Here is a 27,027-nt window from a genome sequence, read left to right on the forward strand (position 1 = left end):
TGTTGCCTACAGCGGGTTGAAGGAGAAGGAAGGCAGAACCTCAGGGCACTTGTGTTCAGGCTGAGACAAGTGACTGGGGAGTCTCTAAAGCGGGAAATGATAGCAACAATGATGACTCATTTCACGGAGCATCTCTTCTATGCCAGAGCAGGTGCAAGACCTCTCATCCTTGTGAACGGTCCTAGGTGAGGTGAAAGCGATTAAAGAGGCCACATAGCTCGTAAGTGGTTGAACTGGCATTGAAACCTACGTGTGGCTCGGCAACTAAAATAAATGCCTCCTTCATAACATTGTCTGGTCCGTGACATCGTGTTCTCCCTAACTTCCAACAAACTGAATGGGGACCTACTTGTCGATGCTGGAAGAATGCTTTGAATGTTTTGGAGCACAGCCACACGTGGCAGAAAACCCATGACTTGCCCCATATTGGACACAGGACTGGTTCCTCCAGTCCGATAAGATCAAAGGCCCCTCTGCGACATGCTTTTATGATAACATTATCTGGCCTAGCAAGATTTCTCCAAATAGCTCTTCTGGAGGCAACTGTCTCTTCTGTTTTTGCCCTAAGGTGAGAATGACCCTCAAGCAGAGGCCTTCAGAGGCCCTCAGGAGGTGGTTTCCTCCAAACTAAACTAATTATGCCCTTTTCCTTTATCTAATAGTTTACGTACCGTGTACACACACATCTTGTTGAATCGACCAGCACAACAATTCTGTGGGACTCACAAGGCAGTGTGTTTGATTCCCATTTGGTAAAGTGAGAAAACAGAGACTCTGAAGAAGTTACCTCATGTGCTCCAGCCCACAGAGGTGGGTTCTGGTTGAGCTGGGACTGAACTTGGTCTCTGGCTTCTAGTCTCATGTTCTTGAGCTGGTCAGTTAAATCAACCAAGTCAACTCAAGAGCCCTTACTGTGTGTGAGGCGCAGGAGTATGGGGATGTTTGGGCTGGGTTCGTGTGCACGGTAACAGTGCACACCTCCACAGCTCTGGCTGGGCGCCAGACTTCGCTCTACGTGCCTCAGTGGGAATGGTCAGGCCAGGCGTCCTTGAAGAGGCGAAATGTCAACCGGATAGCGTCACAGAATTGGGGGTTGAAGGGACTTCAGCCTTCAGACAATCTGATGGCTTTCTCTCACAGAAAAAAAATAGGTGACCTCTATGTTTATCTAGTTAGTTGGGGACACAGCTTTGACTAGAGCCCAGGTCTCCTCACTTCCAGATCTGGTCATTTGACTATAGAACCTCCACGCAATGCCTGTCTGAATCGTTCTAGGCTAGCTCATTAGAGACGGTCATTCCTCAGTCCATGCTAGTGCTGCCTTTCTCACACCAAGTCAGTCTGAGTTCATGTACTTGCCCTTTCTCTGTCATTCTCTGGGGAGGGATGAAACTGAGCAATGAATGTAACAATGATGAAAAATCCTTCTACAGAAAGAGGGGACATGATAATCCATAAACAGTCTCTGGATAAAAATAACTAGTGTTTATTGAGCACCTATTATGTCAGGTGCTTACTAAACGTTCCCATTGATCTCCACAGTAACCTTATGAATTCAGTTCTTTTCCTTTGTCTTCCTTCACACAGACAGAAACACTAAATGCTTAGTTTTGTGGTAACTTAGGTTCAGTAGCTTTCTCCAGGTCTCATGGCAAAAAATGATTGAATCAGGACCTAAAGACAGTCTTAGTCCCCAAAGCCCATGTTCTAACCCTGGGACAGAAATGTGGCTGCATCCTGTCTGATGATAAGTAGTACCTGCCTGGACCACTAGTGAGGAAAATTGAGAGGCAAGGTCTTGAATCTGTTGGCAAGAATTCTGTGGCCTGTTAGCAATGTCTGCCATGGGTGAGAGAGTGGGGGTTGGCAGTAATACAAGGGCCCTGCTAACCCCAGCCTGTATTACTTCTCTGGAGACCGAGAGTCCAGATTGAGGCTGTCAGCGAGAGGACTCGGTTCTGTTAGAGAGGGGTAATAGCATCTTGGCTTGCTTTATTCTTCCACCCATGCATCTATCCCCCATCCCCCAATCATCTATCCCTGCGTCTCCCCAAGTCAACAAATCTGTTGAAAGTGTCTGGGTCTAAGGCACAGTGCTTGACTAGGGAGATATATACGTCTCCTGGTCCCACAGAGTGTAGTGGGGCCTCCTCGAAGGATACTGTTAACACAGTGTCAGAAAGGAGAGGGATGATGAGATGGTTTATGCAGAGACAGGGTATTTGGGGAGACCATGCAAAGAGAATCAGCGGTTTGCTCCTTCACTCCTGCCTCCGTGGCTGCAGATGAGTACCCAGCTGGCCACTGGCACAGTCTGCCTCTTTGTGTGAAAACCAGTGGAATCACATATGTGCTGCTCCCAGATGCGTCCTCGGCACCAGCATTTTCCAAGCGGGAGGTTCTGTCATGGTATTGCCTGCCAAATCTTGTCCAGAGGACTGAGGCCACTTGGCCAGCTGAACCAGGCTCTGCGCCTGTGCAGAGGACTGTCTCACTACAGAGAAGATCAGGCTGGGGATGGCAGGGAAGGGCAAGAGCCTGTGTGTGTGTGTGTGTGTGTGTGTGTGTGTGTGTTTAAGCTGGATGGAAGCCCTTTCCCATTGCACTCTGTACTTAAGACACTTCACTGGGTAGGAGACAAAGAGGCTTTGTGTTCTCTTCACAGTGCTCTGTGCTGACTGTGGTATACATCCAGGAAAAACCCAGCCCAAAGCCATGACATGGCCCCAAGTTCAAACCCAAAATGCAATTTGCAGTGGTTAGAAATGACAAAGGATGGGGGGCAAGACCCAGAGGAAAATCCCTGAAACCCAACGGACCTTAAACAGAGTGGAGGGCAATGATTTGATTTTTCAGGTGAGATCTCTAAGAAAATGTTATTGGATTCTTCATATCTGTGCCTATAGAAAAGTCGGCAGTCTGCATTTTGCCTGGCAAAGATTAGGTCTACTTTAAATTTTCTTTGAGGATTATTGGTGTTTTTATATTTAGAGTATGTGTCAGGGAGAGGGACAGGGAAGTCGCTTGTGAGATGTTTTTCTTTCCTTTTTAAGCCTCACCTGCTCTTAAGAGAAACTTGCACTTTGTCGGCCGCAGAATAATGCCTGGCATTCAGGCAAGTGTTTTAGATATAATTGAATTGCCGAGGTGCGTTAAACATTGCAGGGTTTTAAGCTGAGAAATAATTTAATGATGTGGCCTTTAGGATTGTTAATTAGCACTGTCTGTAGGAACATGTAACAATAACACCACCTACCGTAAAAGCGAATGTTCTACACTCCAGAACACTCATTTCTTTAGGGTTTCCCGCAGAGAAGCAGTCATTAACTCTTTTTTTGACAAACCCTTTTAGACATGCTCTTTAGGACCACGAACTCATCCCGATCCCTTCTCTACATTTATCCACGAGGCAGGCTGGCAAACAGGGAAGCATGGACGACTGTGAGCTCAGCCTTCCACAGTGGCACTGAGTGGTGAGGAGGTGATGGTCTTTTCCGAGACTGTCACTCCAGAGCCCAGAGAGAGATGTGGGGCGAGGATGTGGGGAAGTTGGAACACTTGTGCACTGTTGGTGGGAATGCAAAGTGGTGCCGTTGCTATGGAAAACAGTATGGAGGCTCCTCAACAAATTAAAAATAGAACTATCATATGATTCAGCAATCCTATTTCTGGGTATTTATCCAAAAAAATTGAAACCAGGATCTCAAGGACATATTTACACTCCCATGCTCATTGCAACAGTATTCACGATAGCCAAGATGTGAAAACAACCTAAGGGTCTGTCCATCGACGGATGAATGGATGAAGCAAACGTGATATATACATGCAATGGGATATTATTCAGCCTTAAAAAAGAAGGAGATTCTCCAGGATGTGATAACATAAAGGAAACTTGAGGACAGTAAGTTAAGTGGAAAAAAAAAACAGTCACAGAAAGACAGATGCTGCATGATTCTGCTTACGTGAGGTCTTTAAAATAGGCAAATTCACGGAGTCAAAGAGTGCCTTTGCCAGGGGTTGGGGGAGGAAGAGAGGCTTACTAATCAGAGGGCATCAAGTTCAGTTAAGTGGAAAAGTTCTAGAGATCTGCTGTATGACATCGCACCCATAGTCAATAATACTGTATTTTACACTTAAACATTTGTTAGGAGGGTAGATCTCATATTAAGTGTTCTCACCATGATTAAAAAAAAAAAGTCATAGGATCAGGTCATTGGAGGCGAGGTCGCTGGCTCACTCCCTGCCTGGCCTGCTGCAGGAAATGGTCAGCAGCTGACTTCTTCACCAGAGTTTAGGTGGGTCGGTCTGAGGCGTGAGTGTGGAGGGGGCCCCCTCATGCAGTATGTCACTACTGTCTTTGGCTTATTGAATGTGGAGGCTGATGATAATGTAGGAATGAGGCTTTCCCATGCTTTTCTCCATTAACATGGCAACAGCCAAGTGCCCTTTCAATCATCCGTCCTTCTCTTAAGGCATAAGTGTCTTTTTTTTTTTTTTTTCCCCTGAAGACACTTTTCTTTTTCAGTGAGACAAAGCAGCAGCATTCAGGTCTTTGAACACTAGACCATGTCTTATCCTCTATTCGGCCAAACATTCCCATGGCCAAGGTCTAGGCCCGGACAGCTCCAGTGCGAATTCCACCTTGGACCTCAGGCCCCCACATCTCACTCTCTGACCTCCCCTCCTCCCAGCTCTCTTACACCTTCTCTCTCCTGGCCTCATCTGGCCTCCAGGCCAGAGGTGGCGAATACCTGCTATGGGGACTGCCATCCCTTCTGGGCCATGGTGAACGTTCCTGATTGATCATGCACTCTTCCCTATTGAGCACAGAGGTAACTTTGGAATCCTTCTCCGCACAAGATTCTATCAGTTGGAGCTGACAGCTGAGATGAAAGCCATTTACCATTCCTACTCCAATGACTTGACCATTTTCTTTCAGCCCATCAGGCTAGACCCTGTGGTTGATCATTTGAGATGGTCACAATACCCCTGTTCCCTTGCACACACACATGTCCAGCAAGGTGTTCCCTCCACTCTTATGCCCTGACTACTGCGTGCTGTTTGAGTATCTTGCATTACTATGTGGAATGGATGTCACATTGGTGGTCTCTACTTCAGAATTGCCTTTGGCTTGTTCTTTAATAGTATCTTCTTACATTCTCAAAGCAGCTTTCCAGAGCATAACCTGCCCTTTCAGTCAGGAGACTGATCACTAGATCACTAGCTAGATCACTCTAGCTCCGCCCCTCAGCTGTTAACCTCCCTTCCCACTTCATGGGGAAAAGTGGTAGTGGCTCCCTTGGCCTCCTCTCTCGCCTTCTTCCTCTGCCTCCCGCACGCAACCTGAACCCCCTCCTCATCTCCCACTTGAGAGCCTTTTTAATAACTGCCTGGAGGACTGCGTCCTCCCTTTTCTTTCTCCTGAGATGTTCACTTTTCTTTCACACTCAGCCACAGCTCACCTACTCGCTAAAACCTTCCTTGGCTAACTGTCCCTCACAAGTCGACTAGGAAGTTCCCTCCTCTGTTTTTCTGCTGCATCTTCTCTCTACCTGAATTGAGGTATTTACCCCTGTTCGTTGGCACATCTCTCCTTTCCAGTCCGACTTTCATTCCAGTCCGGCACAATGTCTGCAATGTGGCAAGGATTCAAGCCATACTTGTTGACTAAGCAAATGAATGAATTGGGAAATTGAGGCAGAGAATAGCTTTTGCCCATCTCTCAGAGCTGGCCATCGCCTCAGCCTTCCTGTTAAAATTCTTTGTCTGAACTTCTCTTTTTCAGTGCTGTTTATCATTTTGTAGCATTGGTTTTAGTTATCTACAGACACATCTTATCATCCTGTCCATCCCGGGGGGGCCCTTGAGGCAGCTATCTGGATCTAAATCAACTATGTATCTCTCCAAATGTATACATAGTATATCACTCTTGTTGCATTAATGTTTGTTGAATGCAGGAGTTGTCGTTATATTGCTTTGTTCAGAATAAGAGATCAATACAAGTGTGTTGAATTAATAGAATTTAACTCTTTGTCACGAAAATGTCAAAATACCTAAAAAAGACCAGAAACTAAACTGGGCTATAAAGTCCATGAGGGCAGGGATTGTGTGCCTGTCTTGTTTTCATATTATTCTTAGCAGAATGATGGACAAGAGATTTGGTACTAAATACTTGTTGATTAAATAACGAATATCTTTTCTCCGACCCTTAGGAAGAAAGCAACCCCAAGTGGCTGAGAGTAATTCTATTGTCATTTTTTATGAAGTTCCCCAGAACAGACAGCATGTTCTCTCCAAATACAATTAACCAACCGAAAGTCAGGAGGGGCTGTTGTCATAAGCACCTTACTCTTTTCCCTTGTTCAATGAACAAAAATCCTTTTGATTTGGGCTATATATATATATATATATATAGAATCCTGAAGCTCTGACATGGTGTTTGGGTTTCCAGAATCACTCACTCAGACTGACAGACTGTTATCTTTCCTGCTTAAACACTTTCCTTAATAGATGGAGTCTGGTGTCCTTACACACAAATGCATTCCCACATGGGAGAGTGGCCATATTTCAGCTGCAGTGATGGAGTGGGCAGTACTCTGTCAGATCAATTATGGACAAGGCCCATCTTCAACAGAGTTCCCTCAGTTTTTTTTTTTTTTTCTCCTGACAGTTCACCTTGTGTCCAACCTTCTGTCTCCTGGAGGCAGACCTGGAGACAATCGCATGTCACCTGCTGCCTTCCCTCCTGAGAACATGACACAAAGGAACACTTCCCTGTCAAATTCTTCGTTATCCTTCAGATGACTTTCCCTGATTTCTAGAATGGGCACTTACACCTGTCGGGGGTAGATAGACCTTCCTCATATTTCCACTATCACACTGTGAGGAATACCATCACTCCTTAGTTGAGTGAGTTCAAATATATAAGGTGGGGGTGCTGGGTGGCTCAGTGGGTTGAGCATCCAACTTCAGCTCAGATCACGATCTCACGGTTCGTGGGTTCCGGCCCCGCATCGGGCTCTGTACTGACAGCTCAGAGCCTGGAGCCTGCTTCCGATTCTGTGTCTCCCTCTTTCTCTGCCCCCCCCCCCACTCGTGCTCTCTCTCTCTCTCTCTCTCTCAAAAATAAACATTAAAAAAAAAACCATATGAGATGGCATGTCATGGTGACCTTAGGTTTCTCTTTCTTCTGAAGTAACTGGCGCTCTGACCACGGTGAACAAGACAAGCCGTCACTGGGCCTGGTTTAGGGAAGCAGGGGTTCTCTGTCAGTGGTTTTTCTCTTCTGTCTGGGCCATGGTGAGTGGTGGTCAGGGGAGTTGTTTGGCTTCCTGGCAGGCATTGTTTTTTTGTGAAACTTCATAAAACCTTCTCCCGGGGTGAGCCGAGGAGATGACGTCATCACATTCTGTTCTTTGGTCAAGTTTTCATAGTCGAGCTTGGCAGAAGCCAGTCCAAACATAATGAGAGCGGGCTGGCGGGGGGCACCATCCGGGGGGTCAGAAAAGTAGGCGCTCTTGTCCGTTTATAAAAGTGCAAGGCGGCAAAAGCGAGGTCAGCTCTCCCTCAAAATATTTTCGGGACGTGTCCACTTCTTCACGTCTCCTGCTTGCACTGAACCCAAGCCAACTCTGCTGCTCCAGCTGGACTCCTGCAGTGGCCTCCCCACTGGTCTCATGACCCATCCAAACAGCAGCCCAAAGTCTGTTTTTCTTTTTTTTATTTTATTTTTTTTTATTTTTAAAAAAAAAATTTTTTTTCAACGTTTATTTATTTTTGGGACAGAGAGAGACACAGCATGAACGGGGGAGGGGCAGAGAGAGAGGGAGACACAGAATCGGAAACAGGCTCCAGGCTCTGAGCCATCAGCCCAGAGCCCGACGCGGGGCTCGAACTCACGGACCGCGAGATCGTGACCTGGCTGAAGTCGGACGCTTAACCGACTGCGCCACCCAGGCGCCCCTCAAAGTCTGTTTTTCAATGCACATCATTTTAAATGCTCAAAACCCTTTCCTACCTTTCCCTCTTACTTAAAGTCCAATTCCCCACGATGGCCTGCCAGGCCCAGGAGACCTGCTCTCCCTCCTTTCAGATCTCATCTAGAGCCACTCCTCCCTCCCTCAGTGTATTCTGATCACAGTGGACTCCTCCCCTTCTGTGGGTGCACCAGGCTCCTTCCTGCCTTGTGTTTCTGCACTCGCCACTTTGCCTGCCTAGTATCTTCTCAGCTACACTTTTGCATGGTTATAGCCTTCTTGTCATTGAAGCCTCAGCTCACAGCAAGCTTCTCAGGTGACACCTCTCTGACCACCCGCTAGAAGGTCGATCCATCCACCGTGCCCTGTTTTATTTTCTTTATTGCACTCATGTCTACCAGGACTTCTCTGGTTTACCTTATTTGTCTCTCATGTATAGTAAGCTGCCCCCAGAAGAATGTTTTTCCCATGATCATCACTGTGTCCTTTGGGTTCAGAAAGATGCTTGAAACGAAGTAGGAGCTCAAGAAAAATTTGTGGAATTTTGACATTCCCTGAGTCTTTTTCTATGTCTACTTAGATTGCCCAGTTATACCTTTCATTGGTCCCTTTCTTTAAGAAACATCTAGGATATAGTTGATTACAGTTCTGGAATCTGATGATGTTGTGCTCAAGGTCTCACTTTGGCCACATGCTACCTGAGTAACTCTCTCCAAGCCTCAGTTAACTCATCCCTAAAATGGGGATAATAATCGCAGGGCAACCTCCCAAGCCAGTTGTGCAGAGCAAGTGGTATTTTATTGTATCTGAAATATAGTAATTGCTCCATTGAAATTAAAGTGTGGTCAGTTTATGAAGGGTAGAGTGGATTCAACGCAAAGCCTTGAAAGGAAAAATAGATGCCCACCGAGTCTTGTTTCCAAAAAAAAATTTTTAAGCAGGGAAGCCTTGCTGCCAGAGGGACCTGGGTTCTAATCCCGCCCCAACACATAAGAGTCACTTCATTATAGTTTCCTCTCTTGTACTGTGGAGAAAACAGTTCGTTTCTTGGGGGGTTGAGAGATAATGCCTACAACATGTCAAGCTGGTGCCTGGTTTTGGGCTTCATGAGCAACAGCCACTTTGCCTGTCTCCCATTTTCCTGGGTGGCTGGGTTTGCAGAGGGGAGAGGAAGAGAAGCAAAACAGACAATCTGGCAATCTGTGGAGAGTCTTTTCTAGCAGTTCTGATAAGCATGGGCCCAGGGGCTGTCTCATTTGACTTCCTCTTACTCACTTTCCTGTCTGGCTGGCAGTCACCAGGCTGGAAGCCATGCCGGGGCCCCTCACTGGTGGGTCAGTGTGTTTTATTTCCCCTTAGCCCTCTCTAATGAAAAGCACTCGCATCCAGTAAATCTTTCCTTTGCTCTTATTAAAGCACTTGATGTTGGTTATTGAGGTCTGTTCCGAGCTAGGTGAGAATCAATAAGGTGATCCACTAATCACTTCAGCAATCAACGAGCTATTTTCTCAGTTTGCACTCTGGCCAGTGCCCACAGAGCCCTCGTCACCCACGGAGCAGCATGGAGACTTCCCCCTTCATTTCCTCTCTCCCTGATGACCTCAGGGAGTCCCCAGGCCTCTGAGACAGCTCTGCTCTCTGCGTGCTCTCTGCTTGGCTGTGTTTGGCAGGATAATGACCACCTCTGTGCTTCTGGAAAATACTCCTTGACATTAAGGGCTGCGGACAGTCAATACCTGATTACAGAGTGGCCCCGTTTCGCCACTGTGTCTTTGCTCCGTGCAACTGCTTAGAATGAGGGTTACCCTATTCTGCAGAACAACACGCCTTTCTCCCATCTCAAGATTCCAAACCCACCTATGCTGGGAAGCCTTCAAGCCCCCAGGAAGACTCAGTTCCCCGGCCCTCGTAATGTTTTGAACACAGGTCTACTCCAAAGCACGTTGTACCATATCTAGCTTCTGCTCTGTTTTCTAGCAGGTCTGTGGTCTTCTTAAGGGCAGAAAGTGTGTCTTAGTCATCTCTGCATCAGACCCACCCTAATGCCCGGCACATGGTAAGAGCACAGTTGTGTTTGTTGGAAGGAAGGAAGGAAGGAAGGAAGAGCGGAAGGAAAGAAGGAAAGAATTGATTACTTCATAAAGTCTTAGAAATGAGAACAGTTTCAACTCTTGGCATTGCCAATGCCTGCAGGGTGACCTTAGGCAAGATATATAATCTGGTTCAGCCTCAATTTCCTCATCTGTCAATGAAGTGGATAATCCCTCAAATTCCTCCGAGCTGAAACATTTTGTAATCTTATGCCTCTAAGCCTAGGTTTCAATGCTTTCGTACCCAAAGCCACTTTTTGTAACAAGCATTTTGAAATCCCCTTTGGCCAACACGAAATGAAACACTCCCATAGTATGACCTATCTCCAACCAATGTTCTAACTGTACTATGAAAGCAAAATAATTTATGATAAGACAGTATATGTTCCTTTAGGTAACGGCATGGTTGGGACCTCACTAGAAGACGAAACTGAGGGGTCAGATGCTTGTACACACTTCCATGAGAATCACGGGACGATGGCTGCCATTGTTAATGAAACCGTGTTTAATGATGAAGGCTTAAAGCAGTGTGCAGTGTTTCCAGAACTGACAGAGTAGTCACAGTGGAAAATTCAGGATGTGTAAAACAAATAATAAGCTCAGATAATTATAAACAGGCTTTTCACCATGTGAATATCAAGTGAGATGTTCAAAATTTCTCTTCCTTACAGTGCAGGCCTGTCCCCGACCTTGAGCGTCTCTGGAGTCTTTGGCCTGCTGCTTACCAGCAAGGCCTCCGCTCATTCTGCCAGCCAAGAACCTCCCCACCTACCAATATCCAAAATGCTGTCTACAGGATGGTACCATTCCCACCCTAAGCTTTGAAACATGACGTGAAAGGTTGGCTTTACAGATGGGGGATCTGCGTAGTCACTCAGGGCCAACCTGTTCTTAGAAGGGCTCTGCACTTGCTTTAATACTCTGTTGTCACCGCCTTAAAAATCCCTGAGTTTTGAGCAAGGGGTCCTGCGTTTTCGATTTGCCCCCCCGCCCTGCAAATTATACAGCCAGCCCTGGCTGTGTATCTTGCTAAGACCCTTGCATTCCTAAGTATTTGAAAGATGCTTAGTGTTCGAATGACTGTCTTCTTTTGGCACCAGTGTTTTCTTTTAATCAGATAGATCATCTCTATTTTTATTGGTTGACCCGTGATCAATTCTGTCACACATTAAACCAATACGTATTGAACTTCTTCTACATTCAAGGGAGGCTCTGGAGTCAGCAGACCTGAATTCTAATCCTGAAAGACCCTTGAGCTCTCTTTCTTTAAGCGGGTATCATTAATAACAACTGTCCTTGCTTGCTGCACAGAATACCCGTGAAGGCGAAAAGATACAGTGCACTTGGAAGTAAATCGGCACTCTGATGCGCATGTCGGTTGGTAATTCTGCTCTTGTACTACTCTTCACCTCTGGACTGGAATTCCCTCCTTTTTTCCCCAGTTAGAGGTCATGGAACGTGACACTCTTGACAGGGCACCCAATCCTGCCTTTCCTATGAAAAGCAGGAAATGATAGAATAATTGGATTCAGCAAAGTCTATCCATTTGAATTTCAGTAATTTGGAATTCATGCTAATGTGTTAAAGAATTTCACCAAAAAGAAAAAAAAAAAAGATTTGTTAAATTCAGTTAATCTGAGGATTGTGGATGTTTTGGGCTAAAACGGGCCTCAAAAAACTATCCAGTGCTTCGATCTGCTATAGCACCCGTATCGACTATTCAGAGAGCCAGCTTTGGAGAACTCTCATGATGTGTGCTGCGGACACATGTGCATCCCGTGCTAAGAACATTGAAAAAAGCAATTTCCCAGGCTTCACACGCTAATTACAAATTAGTCTCATCTACTCATTAAAGCAGGGCAGGCAGCATGCCTTCCACTTGGCAACACTTATTTAATCTACTTGTATTTTGTAGTAACAAAACTGCACAGAGAAGACATAATTTATAATCCATACTTTTCACTAATTCAGCTCACCCTAAGCAATTAATTTTTTATTCGTAAGGTATTACCATATTAAGCAGAAATAAAAAATAGAAAGACTAACTTTAAAAAGTGTTATGTTTAGAATCCACTGGGATACGGTTAATTGGTTCAGGATGGGTCGGCAGCACCCATTGGTGCTTCAGAGAAAGGTAAAAGCTGGTTTTGTTCTAATTGGTGGGAATTATGGACTGAGTCACGGTACGGGCCAGGCACCGTGTCACATCCAGGACGATCCCAGCCCTGCCATTTCCGGGAAGAGAAAAGGCCATTGCATTTGGAGACTGGAGTTCTTCGCTTTGAGGTGCCTTTATGGAAATAGAATTGACCCTAGCCAAATTTTTGTGTGGATTACCTGCTGTATATAGTAAGTAGCTGACGGTTTGGAAATTAATACTTTTTGATAGCATGAAGAAAAATGCAGATTTTATTTAGACAGGTTTAAAGACATTTTTTCACATGTTTACTTATTTCAGAGAGAGAGAGAGAGAGACAGACAGAATCCAAAGCAGGCTCCAGGCTCTGAGCTGTCAGCACAGAGCCCGACGCGGGGCTCGAACTCATGAACTGTGAGATCACGACCTGAGCTGAAGTCAGACACTCAACAGACTGAGCCACCCAGGCACCGCTATTTAGATAGATTTTATATGCAAACCTATTTATGTGCACATGGATGAGAGTGTGTGTGTGTGTATGTGTGTGTGTGTGTGACATGAAGCATGAGGAGGTCAAACAGTCATGCCCTTTGATAATACTGCCAGGGTGGGCTATTACATAGCGTTGGAAGCACTCAAGCACTTTGCAAGCCGAATGTCACTGCTCAAAGTGGGTGTGAAATCCTCCTCCTGCTGCCGAAGCTCACAGGATATAAAGCGATACAGCCGCCTAAAAACAGGGGGGCAGATGATTCAGGTTAGAGAGACAGGGAGCTGCAGCAAAACACTGAAGACATTTTAAGAGGGTGTTGGGGGGAATCAAAGTTTTCCCTGGAAATAAACTATTTAACCCTTACGACCTAGTATTTAAAGGCTGTGTTCGAAGGAAATGTGTGGCAAAGACTAAGGCTTGTTTGTCCGTAACGGGTCTGAAGCAAGAAATGGGCATTTCTCCTTGAAGAGTGTGGGACAAGGGCGTGGGGACCCAGGGACAGGGTTGTTCTGGGGCCTCATTAGTTGCAACAGTCCTTCAAATCCTGCCAACCGCCTGCCTTCAGCTCACTGTGGAGCTTGTGAAAAATGCTAATTCCACAGCCACACTTCAGGTTTGCTGAATCAGGAATATGTGTTTTTAACAAGCTTCCTTGGTGGTTCTTAATTCACCCTGAAGGCTGAGAATCAGGTCTTCTGGGAGGAACTGGATAAGTATTGGTTTAACGTCTCTCTCTCCTCTCCAGAATACGCGTCCCGTGAGGATGAAGGCCCATGTCTTGTTCTCGCATCTAGTTTAGTCCATCAACCATGAATGAATGAATAAATGAAGGAAGGAAGGAAGGAAAGAAACTACAAACCGATACCACAAACCCATAGTGTATCACTTATAGTTCTTTTTCATTTTGGTAGTAGAGCCAACAGATTCTAGTTCTTATTTCAGAATGGGATCGGACAATTTGTAATACAATTCATTATCTATATGTGTATCTATCTATAGATATCTTGCCTTCAAAAACCGTAAAGCATCGTTGTGTATGGGTATCTCGAGTAGGTGCATTTTTCCTGATGATCACAGTGAAGATTTTGGCACTCGGCGTGGAGAGTGCCAGGTGTGTGGAGCGTCCCTCCCAGGATTCTTTCTTAATTAAATTTGTTTCCGTCTCTGCTGTATTTTTTAAAAATGTTTTTATTTTTGAGAGACAGAGAGAGACAGAGCATGAGCAGGGGAGGGGCAGAGAGAGAGAGAGAGGGAGACCCAGAATCCGAAGCAGGTTCCAGGCTCTGAGCTGGCAGCACAGAGCCCGATGCGGGGCTTGAACCCATGAACCACGAGATCATGACCTGAGCCGAAGTCAAGATGCTTGAACCGACTGAGCCACCCAAGTGCCCCACTGTCTCTGCTGCATTTTACACACCTCTGGGAGGTGTCAGAGAGGTGAAGCAAGGGAACATGTATGAACTTCCAGTTAAAGCCCTGAGGAAAGAGTTCAAAGACAAAACACATCACACGCTGGTGGTTTGAACATCTTTCAACTGCCTCCCTGTTGCATAACCTAAGGATACAGTGAGACTGCAACTCTACCTCAAGCCCGTCTTCCCCAGACAGAGGTTGTTTCACAAAACCCACTCAGGCCTTTCTTCTCAAGTTCTTCGTACACTTTTCACCAGAAAAAAGAAATCATTCATATCTAACAAAGGGTCTTGGATTCTTTAGAGAGTTTCCATTATAAGTTTTTGGCACTGCTACTTCCCTGGGCTCAGGTTACTCTTCTGATCGCCCTTCTTTCATCTGCTGAAAATGGATTATTTCCTTATTAGCCTGAAACCGTTACTGTTCACCGGGAGCAGCCTATGCATGAACAATGTAAAGTCTGGAATATTGCTGGGGATCCACAGTTGCTCAGAAAATTACCTTTAAAAAAAAAAAAAAAAACAAGGTTTCCTGAGAGTGGGTTGGCAGTGTGTATTCTGGAAAGGGTTATTATCAGCAGGAAACTTTCCAGACCTCTCTGTCTTGAGAAAGCTGAGCCTTGCTGACACGTGTTGAGAAACCACAGCAAAGCATTTTCTGAGGAGCCCTGGGGTTCTGAGGATATCCCTCATGGTCCTGCCCCATTGGGGTGCTTGGGCCTCGGGGACATGTTGAAGAGACCCGCGGGTAGGTCTCCAAGTCCTTGATACTCTGCTTTAGTCAGAGTCCTTTTCCTTTGAATTATTTGACCATTGAAATTCTGCTTCTTAGTTCATTTGAAAAAAAAAAAAAGAACCCCATTCCTTGATATTTTAGAAATCACTTTTACAGAATAGCTCAAATTTGAAACATTTCCTAAGGTTCTTAACCAGGGTCTGTGGGCATTACTCAGGGATTTATGAATTTGGGTGGGAAAAAATTACACTTTTATGTTTACTAATCTATGATTGAAGTTTATAATTTTTAGTAATTATGATTACAGGTGAGTCACAGTCATATCAGCAAAACCCATGACTATGTCCCTAATATAAATCACAATTGTTTTCATATTGCATTGCGGTTGTTGAAAGTACCTGGAAACATTATTCACATATACTATTATTTTGAAATTCTAGTAGTCATTAGTTTCTCCGATAGAACTTCGTTTTTGATGCATTAATAAAGAAGCACTTAGAGGCACCCGTGTGGCTCAGTCAGTTTAAAAGTCTGACTTCAACTCAGGTCATGATCTCACGGTTTGTGAGTTTGAGCCCCCTGTCAGGTTCTTTGCTGACAGTTCGGAACCTGGAGTCTGCTTCGGATTCTGTGCGTGTCTCTTTCTCTGCCCCTCCCCTGCTCGTGCTCTGTCTCTCTCTCCTTTTCTCTCTCAAAGATAAAGAAACATTAAAAACATAAAAAAAGAAGCACTTATATTATCAAAGCACAGTGTTTTACATATTCTGATAACTAGAATTCAGTATTATTAGTGTATTTGGTAGTTCAATGCATTTTCTTTTATGCATTAAAAAGAAATTATTTTATTTTAGAGAGAGACAGAGTGCACATGAGTGGAGGAGAGGGGCAGAGAGAGAGAGAGAGAGAGAGAGTGAGAGAATCCCAAGCTAAGCTCAGAGGCTGATGCAGGGCTGGTTCCCATGTCCCTGGGATCATGACCTGAGCCGAAATCTAGAGTCAGACACTCAACTGGCTGACCCACCCAGGTGCCCCTAAAAAGAAATTATTCTGACAAAAGTTTCATGGGCTTCCCCAGACTATTAAATGGGTCTACAGCACAAAAAAGGTTAAGAAATCCTGAAATCAAGTCGGTGTCTGCGTTCTGTTGTTTCAGTAGCTAATGGGTTATATAATAAGGTGAAAAGGGTCCTAGACTTGAAATCACAGGACCCAGGTTTGAGTCCCACCTCTGCCACTTGTCAGCAAGAGAGCAAATTGTGAGCTCCTTGTCATTACAGAGAAATAATAGCTCCCTTGTGGGGTTATTGGGAGGGTTAAATAAATGGTGTGGGCTCCCCCAGTCTATGGTCTCCCCATCTCACTTCTTTTATCACAAATATGCATGCGTTTCCCTTCTGGAAAAAAAAATCCTGATGTTGCCACCTCACCCCTGCCTACGGGATTTTGTCCAGCTTCTCGGCACAGCGTAAGGGGGCCCTACCCCACCTCGCCTCTGCTCCCCACTAAACCATGTTGGCCACAAAGAACGTTTTCCACTTCTTTGCCACATCCTGCATTTCCTTCCTTTGGACCTTTGACCATGCGTTGCTTGTGCCTGTAATGCCTGGTCCATCTAGAAAGCCTCTACTCAAGTCATGATGCATCTCTGCAGCCTTTTCTGCTTCTCAAGGCCAACTCCTCCCCTCCACCATGCTCCCAAGGACTTGCTCTGGTCCCCTGTGATAACATTCACACGTGTCATATTAATTCGTTTGTTCCATGTTTGGTTCTGTCATTCTCCATTATATCATGACTTTTTCCAAGCTTGGGATATGGAGTTGTATAAGGGAGGAAATTTGCACGCCTTGAAAAAATGTGTTTATATTATAATTGCATCAGTTTGATTTTAACTGTGATCATTCTTGTATTCTGAAATGCCAGAGACCACGGAGGACTTGCGGTTTTTATGTGAATCCAAAGGTGGCGTTTATAAAAAGTTGAGAACATTTATCTGTTGAGGGAAATGGAGTAAAAAAAGTCAAGAATGGCAATACATGTGGCAAGTTCCGGGGAGGCACACAGGAGGGGGCTTAGCCAGGGATGAGACCATCTTCCTTGAGAAGTTCCAGTTTATTTCCCCCTCCTGAAATGAACTTGCAGGACCACCTTTACCTCTCTCCTTCCCTTTCAGCTCCATAGAGTTCTCTAGAAGGAGCATGCAAGGCCAGTGCAAAAACAAGGAAAGGACAGAGGCTTCTCTCCTGCCCTGCTTTTGGTTTCAGATTCTTGCAGAGGTGGTATTCTGGCTAGAGAAGTCAGTGGCTGGCGGTGGGGCTATTTCGTCCATCCACACAGATGCAGGTTCTGAAATCCTCACAGCTCAGGGCAGAGGGACCATGGGGTAGACCTGCTGGGGTGTGTACAAGAGGTGATCCTGGGGGCAGAAGGTGGGAGAGACGGCCCGCATCTGGTGAAGCAGATATGCACACCCCCCTTGAACCTCGTGACAGAAGTGTGAGTTAGATATTCTTTGCATCTCACAGATGAAGGAACTGAAGCTCAACACACACACACACACACACACACACACACACACATGCACGCACACGCACACATGATTTGCTCAAATTTCAGTGGTGGTGCTGGGGTTTGAACCCATAATACGAGTTCATGTGACTCCACAATCCAGGTTCTTTGTCCTCGGCAAACTGTACAAATAGCACGCATCCCAGCCTCACATCCTGATTCACCCTGTGGTCCTCGCTGGTCCAGGTGACCTTGGTTTCCCACAAAAAGGCGAGAAAGGGATGTTCACTCATCTTTAGCGTTACGTTTCGGGCAAATTAAAAACAAGAGAATGTATCTATAGTACATGAATAGCTTTTTGGCTCATAAAATGCCGTCCCATAATCATCTTCTTGGACACCACACCTCCCCCTCCCGGCCCCCAGTTTACAAACGAAGAAGTTGAGGCACAAAGTGGTTAAGTGACTTGCCCAAGGGGGAGATTTGTTCAGTCATAAAGATGGGCCTGAACTTTCTCTACTTTGCATTCTGACTTGAAGGGCAGAGAACATATGCTCAAGGGGGAGGTCTCACTAACTTTCATGTCAGATCGTCCTCTTGCTAATTTAATCCTGTCATTCCTAGTTACATCCCTTTGGAAAACCACCACCGATCCTTTCTCTTTTGATATTTTCATGCTAAAAATATTCCCCGCACAGCCACCTCACTCTTTCACAAACAAGCAACTCGGCACCCTCCCCACAAACGTACACAGCCCATCCCACCCGCACCCGGGCCCCGGGTCGCTGTAGCTTCCCTTCCAATTGGAATTTATTCAGAGCCTCCCACTATAGGAGGGAGCAAGGAGGGAGGCAGTTATCTTTGTGGATGTGGGCGCTCCTCGATTCTTTGTCCGCGTGGCTGTGTCCCAATTAGAGCCAAGGGCTCCCCAAAGGGGGAGGCTTATTTAAGTTTGGTAAATGCTGCCCTCCAAAAACCACTCGACATAAATGTTTCATGGCTAGCCTCTGCGAGGCCAGGGCTGGAACATTCAGCTGTGAGGGTGTTTATATTTGCGGAGTTCTCCTGAACATTTGCTGCGGGTTTCAAACAGCTGCTATGCTAAAGCTCTGGGGATAGGAGGATCATGAATATTCAGGTGAAGCCACCAGAATGAACAGCCGTTAATAGAATAAATGCCTAAACAGTTGTGTAAGGCTTATTAAGACCTATTGGGGCTGAGATAATAAATTCCCACTCTGACATGTTGCAACTACTCTCGCTTAAACACTTTGGACCACCTCTTCTGAACTGAAGGGAAAAATGATGTTAGTGCTCTGCGCGAACACAAAGAAACACCTGGAAGCCTTGGCAAGGGGATGAGATTTGGCAGAGATCTTTCTGTGTACCGGCGCATCCTCAGGAAGATGATGTGCTGTTCATTGTTCGTGTTGTCAAGGTTATCTCAGTCGATGACCGGCTGGAACGGGCACAGCTCTCGCACTGGAGAAAATCCGTCCCCACGCCATCACACGGCCCAGACATCAGCAGAGCGGCCACACGAACCTCTGCGGCACCGAACCTGGCCATCGGCGTCCACACCCGCAGCGCCCGCGGCCTGGGACCTCTCCCTCCGTCGGCCTCGCGCGTGGCGGCACTGGAGGGACCGGATATACATTAACATGAGGCTCTTTCCCCTTCTGCTCCAAAAATCCATAGTGGGAACATGATGCAAAGATTGCAAATGTAAAAGTGACCTTTCCAAGTGGCAACACCTGCTGTGTTAAAAAGTCCATTGCAGCCTGGGTTTGAAATGTGCATGCTGTAAACATGGGGAGTGTGGGAGATAGCAGAGAGGAGCTGTTTTCTCCTTTGGACGCTGGCTGTCACGTTGTGTTAGACTGAGTCAAACTGCTCAGTTCTGGCACCCGGAGTCACAAGGCATTAACCGAGGGGAACCAGAAGAACTCACTCAGGTTAGCACCTAGAGGCAGACTCAGTAATATTTGATCAGAAACCTGGTGTCAATTCACATAAAGGGCATTTGACTTCAAATAAAGGCGACTAACTCAATCAAGGAAGCTTGTACATGCAAGGCCACATTTGTTTCTCCGAAGCTGTCAGGGAGAGCTCATACACACTGGTCGTGTTCACTTACTTCCTCCATCTCTGAAGGCCCCATGGGGTCCTGTGGAAGACCCTGAATCATCAGAATTGTTTGGAAAACACACCCCAAAGAGATGCACATTTCCCAGCGCGGCTTTGTAAGAGCAGTAGATTGGAGGGCGATGCAGATCTGAGGTTACGTCAAGGCCTGAGTGACCCAAGGCAGGTTACTTGACTTCTCTGAGGCACTGATGCCTCATCTGTGACTCAGGCATTATCCTACCTATTTATGAGCTTATCTGAGGATTGAAAACATGTAATTCACCTGGTGAAGATACTGGCTCATGGTAATTCCTCAATTAGTATTGTTTATTCTTTTGTTCCACAATCATTCATGAGTTTGTTAACTTTGCCTCCTCCCCATGACTTGGAAAGGGTTAGGGCTAGGAAATCCTCTTGCAAAAGCAGAGGTTAGCTTCTTTATCATGCAGTTTCAGATGTCTCCACGCCTCTAACATACTGGATAAATCAGTACTCCAGGCAAATGGAAGGGGGAAAAATTATGTGCTTCTTTCTTTCAGCCCTCTGTACTCTACTTTCCAGTGATTGTGGGTGAACTGGTCATCAATGTCAAAACAAACTCTGTTTTGGAAGCTTTTGTGTCATGGTCAAAGTTACAGAAGAAGCAGAGATAAGTATCATAAATTAATTAGTCAAAGCAACTTAAAAAAATTTTTTAATGTTTAATTATTTTTGAGAGAGAGAGAGAGAGAGAGAGAGCATGAGCAGGGAAGGGCAGAGAGAGAGGGACACACAGAACTGAAAGTGGCTCCAGGCTCTGAGCTGTCAGCATAGAGCCTGATGTGGGGCTTGAACTCACAAACTGTGAGATCATGACCTGAGCTGAAGTCAGACGCTTAACCGACTGAGCCACCCAGGTGCCCCTAAACCATCTTTGAACTGAAAGGGCATTTCTTTTTCAAGAATGGCCAAAAGGGTAGGGGGAACGGGCAAGAGACCAGGTAGCAGAGGTGCCTCATAAAGCCTGAGGGCTAGAACTGGACATCAGTCTGTATTTTGAAGAAAGAGGTATCGTTTTTGTTCCACTTATCAAGTAAGTCAGGAGGGGATCCGATAGTTATCGTTTTTCCAGAAGTGGAGTAGAAAGTGACCCTGAAAATCTGTCCGAAAGGCAGAACTCCTGTAGAAGAGGGGGTAGAAAACCTTTCCTTCCATGCATTCTTGATGCAGTGAAGACAGTCATTTGCCTGCAAGGACGCCTCCTGGCAGGAGTTTGGATGGGGTTGGTAGATGTGTTTAGGAAGCTGCCGGCAGAGCCTGCTTGTCTGGCCAACAGCCGGGGCCTGGCTGATCTGAGACCAGATCATCGCACCATTTCTCTTCCTCCTGCTTTTCCCTCCCCTATCATGGGCTAACAGTCATCTCATCACCTCCCTGCCTGCCCTACTTGGCGCCCCTCAGGATTGATCATCACTCCCTGGGTTCTGATTTGAAAAGTTCCACTCCAGGACAGAGATCTCTGAGAATTCTGTTTTGTTATTTCTATCACACAACAGGCGTGCTCGCTGGGCAAACCCGTGATGAGCAGGAGACCCTCCAGGGCCCTGGGCTATGGATTTGACATGTTAACGATTCCTGCCCCTCTTGCCCCAGATCTCCTTGTCACATGAAGCTACTCTACCATTTCTCTTTCCCTCTGAACCTGAACAAATAGTAAACAACACATGCTTTTCATTCTAATTCTGGAAAAGAAGAGCTGTTTCCAGTGAAAGTCCGTGCCAAGTGGAGTCCCTCTTTTTCCAAGAGGTTTTGGGAGGGAGCGATTTTATATTCATCCAACAAACAGGGGGAAACATGCAAAATGGGGGTTGCTTCATAGATAGCCAGTGCAGGATGGGACTGAGAGATGGTTGACCTCAGCCTGCCAGTGCAGGTGAGGAAATCTGGGGCCCAGAGGTTAATGACTGCCCCGACATTTGAGAAGTTGCAAGAGAGCTGGGGCTGCCCTTGGAACTAATCATAAGGATAAAGTACATTTACCGAGGACTTTGTTTTAGGTGCAGGCGTTCTCTCCTTACTCCAGAACAGTCCTCTCCTACTCAGGTGAGGAAGGTAGGGCTTGGGGCAGAGAGGTAGCTCACCCAAGGTCACACAGATGGGAACTGGCAGACTGAGGACTCATACTTGGGTCAGCATCTGAGGCTGATGCTTCGACATCCTGGAGCCCTTCCCATGGCTCCTGCCTGGAGGGACGGTGGTCCCTGAGGCCAGAGGAGAACTGAGGCTTCCATGCTCTCAAGCGGCACCAATTAGATCCAACTGCCCACGTGAAGTTGTCCGAGCAGAGCCAGCGAGAATCAAGGCAGTGGGCTTGCAGATCTGTGCTGAACTTCAGCCAGTGAGCCTAAGCCACTTGTTGCACCTCTTGCCATCTTTGAGTCAAAACCCCTTATTTGGCCGTTGTGGTTAGAGGTGATTTTAAATACGTTCCAGATGTGACCAGAGGCTGGTGAGCCGGTCTCCGGGCATGAAGGAGCTGGGCCATGTGTGCACTAGCACCCAGGGCTGGCTCAGGAAGCGGGTCTATCAGCTGAAAAGGTAATAAGCTTCCTTTCGCCTCTGGCCAGAGGAAACGTGGGGTAGGAGGGGGAGGGCTACAGCTGGCTTGAGCTGGATGAGGGGGGGAGGGGCGGGAGGAGAGGGCCGATCCCAAAGGCAAGCAGCCCACTATTTCTGTTTTTGTTCAGTGTGCAGGGGATGCATGATTTTTGGAGTCAGACTCGGGTCTGCACTTTAGCAGCTGTAGCCGGGAAGTCGCTTAATTCCTCTAAGCCTCAGTATACTTGTCTATAAAATGGGGATCAATACCTGCCTTTGTAGGGCTGCTTTGAGAATTAGTGGGGAAAGCATGCAAAGAATCACAGACAGAAAATGTTGGCTATTATATATTAAAACAATTTTTTTTGAAATGTTTTTTTACTTTTGAGAGAGAGACAGAGACAGAGCATGAGCGGAGAGGGGCAGAGACAGAGGGAGACACGGAATCCGAAGCAGGCTCCAGGCTCTGAGCTGTCAGCCACAGAGCCGGACACAGGGCTCGAACTCATGAACTGCGAGATCATGACCTGAGCTGAAGTCAGACGCTTAACCAACTGAGCCACCTAGGTGCCCTGGCTGTTATATTTTTTACTTGGGGGCAGGAACAGTAATTAAATCAGTAGTTTTTAGAATTTTTCTCCAACTCTCTCTCCCTGTTCAAAAGTTCCTGATTTTATTTTAAGTTTATTTATTTATTTTGAGAGAGAGAGAGAGAGAGAGAGAGAGAGAGAAACAGAGCATGCTAGCAGAGGAGGGGCAGAGATAGAAAGGGAGGGGGGAGAGAGAGAGAGAGAGAGAGAGAGAGAGAGAGAGAGAGAGAATCCCAAGCAGGCTCCACACTGTCAGCACAGAACCTGATGTGGGGCTTGATCCCGCAAACTGTGAGATTATGACCTGAGCTGAAATCAAGAGCAAGAGACATAACTGTCTGAACCACCGAGGCGCCCCAAAAGTTCCTGAATTTTTACAGAGAGTGGAAATATTCTAAAGAGAGAGGAACATTTCTTGGTTTCCTGAATGGGGTTGGTGGATGGGGATGCCAGCTGCTCTACACAAAGAAGAGATACAGGGTGTGGTGGGAGTGGCCAATGGAGGGGAGGAGTCTAGAGAAGGTGCAGGGAGGAGCTGGAGGCAGCAGCAATTGCAGGGAAAGACACTTTGGGGAACAGAGAGATTTCTGAGGACGAGTTAGAGGAGGTTCTACTTTTTGATACGAAACGTAAACCTCTCACTTCATCTCCATTAAGAAGCCTTTGGTAAAAACCTATATTACTGTGCAGCGGCTTTGGAGTATGGTTTGTGATACTCATTGATGACAACCTTCAGGATAAGTGGCTCAAAGTAGCTCAGTTCCATTCAAATTACTTTCCAGGCTCTGGACAGGGTGGGGCAGAGTTACTTTCTATTCTCTGCGAATTGGTCCATGCGATGAAACGAAGCAGACTCACGGGAGCGGTAATCAGTTGGCATGCTGGACTGAGTTGCTTTGAGAGAGGATGAAATTGGCGATGGTATGGATGGGCGAAAACGATGAAGTTCGCTCTCAGATCTGAAGACTTTGAAGCATTTCAAGAACAAGGCAGCAATTTTTAGGTGTCTTTCTTAATAGTAATGTAGGGTTGCAGAATGTCAAGGAGGAAGAGCTCATGGGGCCATTTGAGTCCTGTAGTACATGACAGATGGACGTCCCAGTGACAATAATCAGGGGACTCTGTTCTCTGGGTGTCTTGGAAGGAAGTCTGCACAGGGTGGGGAGAGGATAGAGGGAACCCAAGCCGGCTTTGCCAACTCTCCTTGTGACTGCCATCCAGTCTTAAAGGTTCTCAGGTCCCTCTGGGACCTTACGGTCAACTACAGGGCCCTTGAGATCTACTAGGTTATCATGACAGTACATTGCACGCTAAAATACCACGCAAATATACAGTACGATACAAATATGACAAAGCTCTAGACTTCACCTTGGCTTTGATGCTTCCAACTTTGGTGACCTTGGGCACTCATGTGACCTCTCTGAGCCTCAGCTTCTCTGAAGGAAAGCAGCGGCAGCAAAATTGACTCTGCTGGGTTGTTTTGAGGGTCCAAGAAGTAACATTGGCAAGTGTTTCATAAAGAGTACAGCGCTATCAATGTAAAGGCCTGTTGTAACTGATTTTACTGCTTATGGATTTTAGTATTGATCTCATGTAGATTAAAGAACAAAATGGAGCCTTTATATTAAACACCACATAGGGCATAGAGCTTTTTAATGCCCTGCAACACTCATTTCCAGTAAGAGGAAGAATGTAAGCCTTTCTGAAATGAAACACTCTTCCAAAACCATTTTATTTGAACTTAATTTTACTATGTGGCTAGCGTGGGCAGAGTTCTGTGGGTAATAAATGACTCACCCCTCAAGCTTTTCCAACAACAGTGAAAAGTTACAGCTCTTTGATTTCCCCAATAAAGAGTTATTAGCAGTAATAATCCCAGAGAATATTAGGTTTAGGTGCTGTGGTCCCTGTTCTCAGGGAGGCCCCGGCTTGAATACAGGAAATACTTCATGATAGCTCAGCAGCTAACGAGAACGGATGCAGAGCCCTGGGGCTCCAGGCTGCGATGGTGGCTGCCTCATGGAGTCAATCCACTAGCCTCTGACTCGCTCATCTCAACTTGGGTGCGACAGCCCTGAACTTACACGGCCTGCTGGATGGACAGAGGGCCCTGCAAGTCTCCACACACTACATGTCCCAAACCAAACAAAGCATCTCCTCCTCAGACCCATTCCTCCTGGTTGATTACCTGTCTTGTTAGTGACACCACCATCTCGCTGGTCCCAGAGAGTCAAGATGTTAGCATCTCAACTGGGATCATCCTCTCACTTCCCAAGGCCCATCAGGATTGGACTATGGCCAGCCAGGCACATCATCTTGTTGACGTTGGCATTTGTCGTGCCTTTCCCATTATTGTACCCGTTGTCCCATTTCAGGCCCTTATTCTCAGGTAGACGATGGAAGTCTTGCTTATCTTTAACTAATCCTATCTGGATCTGGTTGTTCTGCCCTCCGGTGGTGTGTCCTTCCATACGATTTACTCTCCACTCATCTGCCATTCTGATCTGAAAACACAGATCTGAACATCCCACTACCCTGCTCATAAGTCTTCTATGGCTCCCGCCTGCCTATACAATGATGTTTAAATTCCTGGGCCTGGTATTCTAGACCCTCCACTATCTGGTCTTTTTGATCATTCCCTGAACCTCGTTCCTCAGCTGCATTCAACTACTTGCTGTTTGTTAGACACACTTTGCTTTCGTGCTTCTGTTCCTTTGTTCATGCAGTTTTCTCCACATGTCAGATCTCTGCCCATCCTCCCAGGAGATCCAAAAGTGGCACCTCTCCCAGGAGGAGTCCCTTAGCTGGAAGCAAATGCCTTTTTAACCTGTATGTCTACAGAACTTTGCATCTTGGGTCAGCTCTTATGTACTCACTATACCATGAAATCTAAGTGTCACAGGCAGGGAGCAGCACAAATGATACTTTCTCAGGGAGCTCACCTCTGAACTCTCCCTTTAAAGTATATTACCCCCTATTAGTCTTTTTCATAGCATCTCATTCTTTTCATGTACCACATTTGTAACTTTGTATTTGTGTGTATGCTTATTGCTTAATATCTGCCTAACTTATTGCACTGCAAACTCCTTCTGGGCGTGGACCATGCCAATTTGTTTCTGTTTATCACCAGTGTTTACCAAAAGTGCTTGGCTCATAGCATGTGTTAAGTAAACAACAGTTAAGTAAGTAAACAAATGAATGAAATGTCTGCAACCCTACCTAGATTGTTAACTTCTTTTTTTATGTTTTTTTTTTTTTTTAATTTTTTTTTTTTAACGTTTATTTATTTTTGAGACAGAGAGAGACAGAGCATGAACGGGGGAGGGGCAGAGAGAGAGGGAGACACAGAATCGGAAACAGGCTCCAGGCTCTGATCTGTCAGCACAGAGCCCGACGCGGGGCTCGAACTCACGGACCGCGAGATCGTGACCTGAGCCGAAGTCGGCCGCTTAACCGACTGAGCCACCCAGGCGCCCCTTTTATGTTTATTTTTAAGAGAGAGAGAGAGAGAGAGCGCAAGTGAGGGAGGTGCAGAGAGAGAAGGAGACAGAGGATCCAAAGCAGGCTCCACACTGACAGCAGAAACTCCAATGAGGGGCTCAAACCCATGAATCATGAGATCATGACCTGAGCTGGAGTCAGAAGCTCAACTGGCTGAGCCACCCAGGTGTCCCTAGACTGTTCTTGGGGATATCTTTGCATGTCACCATTCCATCTATCAGAGTCCTGCTGGCAGGCGCCCAAAAATAATTGAATTAGATTTTAATGTCAGGTCTTTATTTCTTTCTGTTGATTGAGGAAACTACTGTGGCTGACTTGTTGGCCTTCAGATTTGTCCATGAAAGAAGAGTGATGGGAAAGTATGCAATTAGATAGACTTTGTTTGCGTGCTAGCAGATTTCCACATAGGAGGTCCCCAACATGCTTTCTGGTTAAAAAAAAAAAAAAAAAAAAAGCCTTCTCCTGGTAAAGCAGATTCACAAAGTGGATGTTAGCAGCCAAGAGGTAATTAACAAATTTCTGACATGAGTCTGTTCATACTGCTACTATCAGGGGTAATCATGTTGGTTTAAGGAAGACCTTTTGCCTTGATTCAAGGAAGACATTTTGCCTTGATTCTAAGAGCTCACACATGAAAATGTCATTAGACATGGATTCTGGCAAACTTAACGTGTGCAGAAATTCATGTATGTGTTCCTATTGTGGAAGAACTATAACTTTAATGTGGGCAGGGCATAATTTGTTTGTGAATTAATTGATTAGACAAATTGTCCAACCATTCATCTCTTTGTTCTTTATTTTGTTCTTCCATTTTTCACTCACTCATTTGTTGGCTCACTTGACAAGTATCTGAGAGGTAACTGTGGGCTTAGTAGACTGAACA

Source organism: Lynx rufus, unplaced genomic scaffold (genome assembly GCF_022079265.1).
Source record: "Lynx rufus isolate CCGP_SWC_20201006 ecotype Redwood Valley unplaced genomic scaffold, mLynRuf1.p SCAF_2, whole genome shotgun sequence".
NCBI lineage: Eukaryota > Metazoa > Chordata > Mammalia > Carnivora > Felidae > Lynx > Lynx rufus.